Source organism: Capsicum annuum, unplaced genomic scaffold (assembly GCF_002878395.1).
Source record: "Capsicum annuum cultivar UCD-10X-F1 unplaced genomic scaffold, UCD10Xv1.1 ctg2828, whole genome shotgun sequence".
Lineage (NCBI taxonomy): Eukaryota > Viridiplantae > Streptophyta > Magnoliopsida > Solanales > Solanaceae > Capsicum > Capsicum annuum.
The window spans coordinates 3253-13462 of NW_025834700.1; the positions used below are offsets into that span (position 1 = coordinate 3253).

A 10210-nucleotide genomic window follows, 5' to 3' on the forward strand; every position below is an offset into this window, starting at 1 on the left:
GAATTCAATGTGCTGTCACATAACATGAATTTCATCGATCGAGATTTATTTCTTTAGAACCAAATCAGGAGATGTTAATTAATCTTCTGTTGCCTATTTTATCTCTCATATGCTTTTTTCTTATTTAGATTCCTATTGTAGTTCTGAAAGAAATACAAAGCACTACAAAGTTTGAAAATCACCTCTTCTTATGATCGATGCTACAAGCTCAGTCAGCAGAAGGAACTTTTCAGTGGACACTTTTGCATATCAGATAAATGGTAACAGTTTTTCATTTTCATTACTTGACTGGGGATGTTTTATTGTTCATCGTCATCAGTTCATTGATTAGTTTCCAAATTTGAACACATGAGAAGAAAGACGAAACTACTTGGTCCCCTTTTCCATGTCACCATGCTTGAAATTCACGAGCTTCACTTTCTCGTTTGGTACGAGTAATAAGGGATAATTAATACTGAAATTAATTTTAGGATGAGTTTATCCTATGTTTGGTTGGATAAAATTGTAGGAGAAAATCTCTCGAGATTTGTCCAACATTAAGGATGAAATAACAATCTTGGGATAACAAATTCCAGAATAACTTGTTCCCAACCAAACTAACTCACTGTGATAGGTACATTTTTTGTGTGGTGTTGAATACTTGAAGTGTGTAAGAAAAAGTTAAAGCCAACTTTAAGAGATTCTTTGTCTTTGGTCTTTATCGTTAATTAGCTAAATATAGTCTTGGAATCATTCTTCATTTCTAGTAATTTGAAATCCATAAATAGAATCATACATAAATTTGTTACTAGATGTGCATATATTCATACGAATTATGACAATTTTGGGCTCATAGGGCTTTAGTGTAGTAGTAGCACACAACTTGTGATGTGTGGTTTAGGACTTAGGCGCATGTCACGGGTACGAACCTTGCCACATACTAAAGCGGAGAAGCGTAGAAGGTTGAACATATTGTCCATCGAGTATGACGGAAGACAAAGTTTTAGAAAAATGAGAACATTTTGTAATGTTCCAAAACTATCCTTAAAAAATGCATTTTTAAATAGAAGAGTACCTTTTTGGACTCTGTCAAATAAGTGAGACCCATAATTGGCATAGTGGTTCAGCGCTATGTCCCTTAAGCAAGAGATCGGGGGTTCGATCCTCGCCTCTGGTGAATGGAGCAAACTCTGTGGCCAATTCCCTACCGCAAAATGCGCTGACTAGGAACGGAGGATTAGTCTCACGACTGCCGGCTGTGGGGATACCTTGGGAAACCAAAAAAAAAATATATATATTTGCCAAATAAGAAATTATATCATTTTACGGCTAACTAAAAAGTAAAGTGTGTCATGCAAATTGGGACAAATGAGTATTTAACTGGAGAATGTTTGGGTCAAAATCATCAAGTACGTCATGGGATGATAATTCAAACGAAGAGAAAAACATATTAAAACAGCATTACTATTAATATGGTTTGGTTAAAACAATCTACATATTAAAAACTAATATTGAAAAAGCAGAAAATTGAATGGGAGAAAATCTCCATCTAAACAAGACCGACGACCCCAAAGGCCCACACTAGGTCGCTCCCCAGCCTCCCTGGGGTAGCCCGGTCGACTTTTGCCCAAAAACCCATCTAGGGTCCAGGCCCACCCTGCAAATCATGGGCTATAACACACCGATTTAGCCCCAAAATAGCCCCATTCGTGCCGTTTCGACCTTTTGACCACCCAAACTACCCCAACAACCCCAATGGCCCATACTAGGCCGATCCCCAGCCTCCTTAGGGCAGCCTGGTTGATATTCGACCCAAAACCCGCATGGACTACAGGCCCTCCCCGCAAACCGTGGTCTATAACACATCGATTTGGCCCCAAAATATCCCTGTTCTCGCCGTTTCGGTCGTTTGACCACCCAAACCGCCCCTACGACCCCAAAGGCCCACATAGGCCGCTCCCCAGCCTCCCTATAGCCAACTTTAAGAGATTCTTTTTGTCTTTGGTCTTTATCTTTAATTAGCTAAATATAGTCTTTGAAGCATGCTTCATTTCTAGTTATTTGAAATCCATAAATAGAATCATGCATAAAATTTGTTACTAGGTGTGCATATATTCATATGAATTACCAACAAGCCGAGAGCTAATCTTCAAGCTCTATGATACAGAACTTTTTATGTCCATGAAGTTCAGAATATGGACCAAATAGATTCTTGTGTTACTTGAGAAAAACAAAAAATACAATCATGTCTCAAGAATAACGTTTTGCATTTCTTCTTTTCCTAATTAAAGTAAATTGTATTTGCTTTCAGTTTTACTTATTCTATTTTCCTTCTTTTTTGCTACTTTTTACTTTGCTCTCAAAAATCTGCTATAAATAATGAAGAAAAGATCAGTTCAATAATAATCTTTGAGAGCATCATATAATACAATACTATAATCAAAAACACATTTTTTTTTTACCTTAAGAATTATTCAATGGAAATACTTTTTAATGCTGTAGGTGGCTTTGTTGTTGAGGTGGGGAAGTTTGTATCGAAATGCATCTATCCTAAGATTGAAAATATCGTCTGTTTCTTGTCCAAAATTGAAAATCTAAGGACAGAAATGGAGGAGCTAACAGCGTTAAGAGATGATATCAAACGAAAGGTAGAAGACACTGAGGGAGAAGGCTATAAACGAAAACCAGATGTTATCAAGTGGTTCGAAGATGTTCAGAAGCTCGAGAATGAATGGGAAGCTATGCAAGAAAGCATCATAGCGGCGAAGTCGCTTGCATATAAATGTTGTCCAAAATGCAACCTTCTATTGAAAGTCTCCACTCAAGCAAAGAACATCCAAGATCAACTGTGTAGGCTTAAAGAGGTCGGAGAAAACTTTGGATCCAACTTGGTGGTAGAAAACTACCGGGTTAAAAAAGTTGAGCACATCCCGGGAACATCAATAGAAGGCCAGTCAACAGCAACAAGGAATCTCAACAAAATCCTACGACTATTGGAAGATGATAAGGTAATATTCATATAAGGATTGAATGAACATTTTTTGTATTCATTTATGAATTGTCGGTGTAATCACAATTAATATGCATGTCAACTCAAAAAACACATATTTAAAGATAAATGTTTTAAGAAAAGATTGAAGTACATTAAATGGTCAGTGCAAAGAACTTTTACTATATTATATAAATATATTTATAGGTAAGTTTTCATAAAAATTAAGATTTGTTATCTTCAAAATAAGATATATAATACTCCATGTTCATTCCTTTTTATTTGCACCATTTGGGTTGTGCTTATATTTCTAAATATTAGGCCCTTTATCTTTCAAGAATTGTTTGAACAAAATTTTCTTATTATGCTCATGTTCAATAAATGTAATCATCATTGATTTGAAAAGAGATATAAAATTTAATTAGGGGTATATTAGTGAAATTGCTTTTAATTTTATAGGAGTAAGAGACTAAAATGTGCGTCTAACCCAAAGAAAGCAAATAAAAAGTAATAAAGAGAGTGCGATATAACAGATAAATTAACCCGCATGCAAAATAACTTTAAACTAATATTAAGTAACATATATTTTTTTAATACCTTTAATAAAAAATTTAACTCCACCAATATTATATTAATTTGATTTGTGCTCTATTTTTTTATGGATAATTTTCAACCAACAATTACGTATCTTTAGTATTTCATATTATTTTATTATGAAAATGAATATTTGATATATTTATATGGATAAGAACAATCTCTAATCTCCTTAATATAAACACACTATTTACTTTTATTTATATAGTATAGTAAGTAAAAATATCATATTATAAGAAAATATTGCACGTAAGATTTTGTAAAAAAAAGTTAATATACTGAAACTTATAACTTTAATTTATCCTCTTGTATAGTTTTCAAATAAAATTTAAAAATAAAAATATTAAAATTAGTTACTTAATTCAAGAAAATGTGTTCAACCTGATGTTAAATAAGCATTGAAACATATTATATTTTAATTTTAATTAGGACAATTTAAATAAGTTGTAAACTAGCTATTATTAGATTTTATAAAAATAAAAAAATAGCTTTTTAAAAGTGTTATTTCTATTGTCAATTTCTACCATATTTATTTAAAAATATTAATTTAATTCTTTTGATAAAATAACTAAATAATGATAAATACATTTAAAATGTAATATTGAGCCCGTAAAATGGGCCTTTCATTATCTAGTATTATTATATTTAAATTAATAAAATTTGTATAAGAAAATTTTAAATTGTTAATATGACACCCATAAAATTTCGAGAGTCAATCAAATATTTCATATTTTTAAAATTTTTTAAGTTGTTAATTATTATAATTAATATATTTTATGTATTTTTTGAAATATATAACAAATTAATTATATTTTTTTTTTAGATATTTTAAGTTTTTAACTATTGTAATTTATAATACTTTTTAGGAAAAAGACTTAAATATGTCATCGAACTATCAGAAATGACTCATTTATGCCAACACGAGCCCAATATATATTATCTATTAGTCTCAATTTATGTGACATAAATATAATTTAGATAATTAATAGCCAATTATATTTTAAAAATGCTTTAATTTTTTAATTATTAAGATTTATAATACTTTTTCTTTATTCAATTTAAGTGACACTGATATAATTTTTGGATTCAACTGAATATTTTATATCTTTACAATTTTTTAAGTTGTTAATTATTGTGATTTATAGTATTTTTTTAAAAATATATAACATATTATATTTTTAGATGCTTCAAGATGTCAACTATTGTAATTTACTATTTCTGTTATGTGATTTTCAAACAATACATGTTATTCTCTTTGTCCTAACTTTTTTGACGTTGATATTCAATTATATTTTTAACTATTCTAATTTAAGTGGCATTGATGTAATTTTTAGAGTCAATCAAACATTTTATATCTTTTAAAATTTTATGTTGTTAATTATTATGATCTATAATACTTTTTAAGTATTTTTGGAATATATAATAGATTAATTTTTTAAAGATATTTTAATTGAATCCTTTTATTAAATATTATTAATATTATATTACTTCAATGGCTTAAAATAAGTAAATATGGATGGTATAGTAAAATTACGCTTGAAGCAGCTGAAGCACTCAGGACGATCCTAAGCTGCTCACGCTTCTTATATATAGTAATAAAGAAAAAATTCATAATTAATTGAACTATTTTATCACAAGTTTCCAATAGCTAAATAATCATAATTTTTTATTTTGTCTTGTGGAGACAGAGACATAAGCCTTCCAATAAAAACTATGTATCTTAAAATCTCTTCTAAAAGTCCTTTAGAAATTTTGAAAAGCCATGATTGAAATTTAGGGTGAAGTGAAAATTTTGTGGAATTCTAAGAAGCTAATATAACCATTGAATACATTTGTCACAATAAATTGTCTGGGAGCCTTGGAGTAACAGGCTGTACGATACACCCTTGTGGCGGGGTCCTTCCCCGGACACCACCGCGCACAGTGGCAGCTTTAGGGCATCGGGCTTCCCTTTACACTGAATTGTCTAAACATTAATCGATTCAATTTTAAGACAGTCGTTATGCATTTTGTTTTATAATATAGAACACAATGCATATGCAAAGAAATTAACAAACTTGAGATCAAGAGATTATAATGATCAAAGCCTCCAACGTTCTTATTTCACTAATTTTCTAAATTTCTTCTGTGTGTCCATTGGTGCATCTTTCACTGGGTAAAGTTATTTGGATTTTGAATCATTTCAGGTATGCATCATCGGTGTATGGGGTACCGGAGGAGTTGGGAAAACTACATTGGTGAAGAATCTGAACAACAAGCTCTTAAAGAATATGCCAAGTTCCAAACCGTCCTTTGGCGTTGTGTTATGGGTTACAGTGCCCAAACCGCCAATAGACATAAGAAAGATTCAAGCACAAATTGCCATTAGATTAAGCCTAACGATAGATAACGAGGCAGGTGTAGAAAGCATTGCCGGTAAAATCTATCGAAGGCTCGAGAAAGAAATGAGTTTTCTTCTCATATTGGATGACGTTTGGGAAGCTATAGATTTGGATGATGTAGGTGTGCCCCAACCTGAATATCCCATGAGAAGCAAGGTCATTATAACTTGGCGTTTTTGGATGTTTGTAAGTAAATGAGGACAGATGTCGAAATGAAGGTTTACACATTGGACGAGGATGAATCTTGGCAACTGTTTGTCAAAAATGTGGGAGATGTTGCCAATCTGGAGTATATTCAACCATTGGCAAAGGAAATTGCAAGAGAGTGTGATGGTTTGCCGGTAGCAATCACAGTTATTGGATCATCAATGAGAGGGAAGACAAGGGTCGAGCGCTGGAAAGATGCTTTGGATTCACTTAGAAGGTCTAAACCTTATAACAAAAATGTAAAAGATAAGGTTTACAGTGTCATCAAGTGGAGTTATGATTCTTTAGAATCTCGAGATATTCAAAGTTGTTTCTTGTATTGCTCGTTATATCCTGCAGCTTTTCTGATAGATGATCTCATACATTGTTGGTGGGCGGAGGGGATCCTCGGTGAACATGACACATATGAACAAGCCTACAATAGGGGAATCACGTTGATTGAGAGTCTAAAAGATGCCTGCTTGCTAGAAGGCGATAAGATGGAGATTGTGCGGTGGCAGGTTGTGGATTGTGTGAAGATGCATGATGTGGTTCGCGATGTTGCAAGATGGATAGCTAGTACATTTGGAGATGAACACACTTTAGTTTTTCAAGCTGGAATTGGGTTGACTGAGATATCACGTATTAAAATATCAGCTTCTGTCAAAAGAATATCTTTCGTAAGCAACGAAATTGAATGTCTACCTGATTGCTTCACGAAATGTCCAAAGACAACATCTATACTTTTGCAAGGCAATGAACCCCTTGAGAAAATACCCCACGAATTCTTTTTGGCATTTCCAGCTCTAAGAGTTCTGAATCTGAGTCTAACTGGTATTAGAGAACTGCCTTCTTCCATCAATAGTTTATGTCAACTACGTGCTCTAATACTACAATACTGCTTTAAGTTGAAAGAGTTACCACCTGTCGCTAATCTTCACAATTTGCAAGTGCTCGATTGTGATCATTCAGTGTTAGGTTGTCTGCCGCAAGGAATGGATAATTTGACAAATCTGAGGCTATTAAATCTGTCGTATAGCTCTGTTGGAGCGACCTCTTTTGATGAGATATCATCTCTACACAATCTGACATATCTTTCTATTAGAGTCGATAGCTCATTATGTTTGAATAGAGATTACACCTGGATGACTAGATTGAAAGGATTTCATATTAAAGTTGGGGAAACGTCATGTTATGTACCATACAACATGTCAAAAAGGGTGATAAATGTCTACAAGTGTGAAATTTTCAGTAACGGAGAGCTCTCAGACATGTTGCAGTTTGCTTTAGATTTGTACTTGAACGAATGCATGGGTCTGAGGAAGTTGATTGCATACAACACTTTTAATGGATTAAAATTACTAAAAATAGTGCGCTGTTCTTGTTCTTTTGGACCAGTAGAAGGTGGAAGTGGACAATTTGACCCTTTGCCAAATCTGGAATGTCTCGAACTCTATTCCGTAGAAAATTTAAAGAGTGTTTCTGATTTCGGTCAATATTTGGGTCTAAGATTTTCTAAATTATGCCAACTGGGTATCTCTCATTGTGCAAGTTTAACATGTCTTTTCAACAATGGTGGAACTTTTTCTGTACCCAAGCACTTGGAAGAAATTTTAATTGACGTTTGCCTTCAGCTGGTAGAGTTGTTTGTGCAATGCAGCACGGGTGATCAGGCAACACTTGTCAAATCAGAAATTCCAAGAGTTTGGAAGTTATACTTGTGTAAATTACCTGAACTAGGAATGTTGGGGGAGCCACAGAGAATGTGGGAACACTTGGAAGAACTCATAGTGAACTATTGTGACGGATTAAGGAAGTTGCCTCTCTCTATTCAAATCGGAAAACATCAAAATAATAAAAGGAAAATCAAAATGGTGGAGCCAACTGGTATGGGATGATGACAACTTCAAGTCAAATTTAGAGTGTTGTTACGAAGAATGGTAAAACTGATGACAGAAGGATCAAAGTTGATGTTGCTTCCGCTGCATCACAGGTGATGTGTCAATTAACTTTCATATTTTCATATAAAAGGGTTGTTATGAAGAATGGTATTATATTTTCATATTTTCCGTTGCATCACAGGTGTTGTACGAAGAATGGTATTAAAATGTTCTTCTTATAAAAGAGTTATTTCACCTGTAGTTTTAATGGTTTGGATTAAATGCTCAAATTATTTTACATGAAAGATGAACAAATAGGGTGTGTCCGGTTTGATGGAAAATGTTTTTGATCAGCATTATATTGAGATTTTCCTTTTGTTGCTTCATTCAGGGAAGTATAGAAGCTGTGAAAGGACATTCCTGCACCGAAGAGACACAGGTTCGAGATAAAGTTAATCAGTCGAGTTTGTTGTAATGTATTTCCTCAACCAGTCGAGTTTGTTGTAATGTATTTCTTTAACCAGTCAAGCTTGTTGTAATGTATTTCTTCAACCAGTTGAGTTTGTTGTAATGTATTTCCTATATCCAGTCAAGTTTGTTGTAATGTATTTCCTCAACCAATCGAGTTTGTTATAATTGTTATGAGTCGGACTGAATAAGCAAACCACAAGTAAAAGAAAACAAGAACAACACACAGATTTACGTGAAAACCCTTGTGGAAAAAACCACGTGCAGAGGCAAAGGAGGTTTCACTAAAATGAATAGAGAGTACAATGTGGAGAAAGCTGAATTTTCCGAATCTCCAAAACAACCCACTAAATGCACTTATGTAATATGTGCATACAAATAAGTTCTAGGCCCCAAAACATAAAGGTCCATACCACCACAGACCCATTGAAAATCACCAAATGGGTCGCATTGCGAAACTTTTTGGGCTTGATCAACAAAATTCGGATCACAACTCTAACAATCTCCACCTTGACACGAATTCAAATTCAGAACTCAAATCCATTTCAAGACAAACTCTCCACCTCTCCCACAAAAGCCCCTAAGGGCACATCTTAACAGCTAACACTAACCAAGACAAATCAATACTCAAATTTGGTACTTGGTACTGTCTTGGTAATCATATCAGTTGGATTATCATGAGTACTAATCTTTCTCACCACAATATCACCACGAGAAATAATTTCACGTACAAAATGATACCAAACATCAATGTGCTTTGTCCTCTCATGAAACATCTAATCTTTCGTAAGAAAGATAGCACTCTGTCTGTCACAAAACACCATAGTAATTTGTAAGTCTTTGCTAAGTTCACCGAATAGACCCTTCAACAAATAGCTTCCTTGAAAGCCTCTATAATAGTCATATTCTCTACCTTAGTAGTTGACAAAGCAACTGTAGTCTGTAAGGTAGCTTTCCAACTAATAGCACAACCACCAATGGTGAAAACATAGTCTGTAAGGGACCTCCTTTTATCATGATCTCCTGCAAAATCAGAATCAACATACCCAATTATTCAATATCTATTTCGCCCAAACTGCAAACAAACATCAGCAGATCCATGCAAGTATCTGAAAAACCACTGAACTGCTTTCCAATGTTCTTTGCCAGGATTTTCCATGTATCTGCTAACTACACTGACAACATAAGATAAATCTGGTTGGGAACATACCATCGCATACATAAGAAACCCAATGGCACTAGAGTATGGAACTCGAGACATATAGTCACGCTCATCATCTGTCTTTGGAGATAAAGTGACCGAGAGTTTGAAGTGAACTGCCAATGGAGTACTTATAGTTTTGGCATTTTACATATTGAACCTGTGAAGACCTTTCTCAATATACCTTTTCTAACTCAAGTATAACTTACACTTCTCTCTATCCCTCATAATTTCCATGCTAAGAATCTTCTTGCTGCTCCTAGATCTTTCATCTCAAACTCCTAGCTGAGCTGGGCTTTGACTTTTATTATCTCTCTCATATCCTTTGCTGCAATCAATATATCATCAACATACAAGAGAAGATACATGAACGAACCATCACTTACCTCCTTGAAGTAGGCACAACTATCATAACTACTCCTTCGAAACATATGAGAGGTCATAAAAGAGTCAAACCTCTTATACCACTTTCTGGGAGACAGTTTTAAGCCATAAAGAGACTTTTTCAGCAAGCATACATAGTCCTTCTTTC

At 33.8% G+C, this 10210-nt stretch overlaps 1 pseudogene; it reads left to right on the forward strand.

Moving 5' to 3' along the window:
- The first annotated feature begins 2410 nt into the window (after positions 1–2410).
- Positions 2411–8073, forward strand: LOC124890985 (annotated as a pseudogene).
- Positions 8074–10210: the final 2137 nt, after the last annotated feature.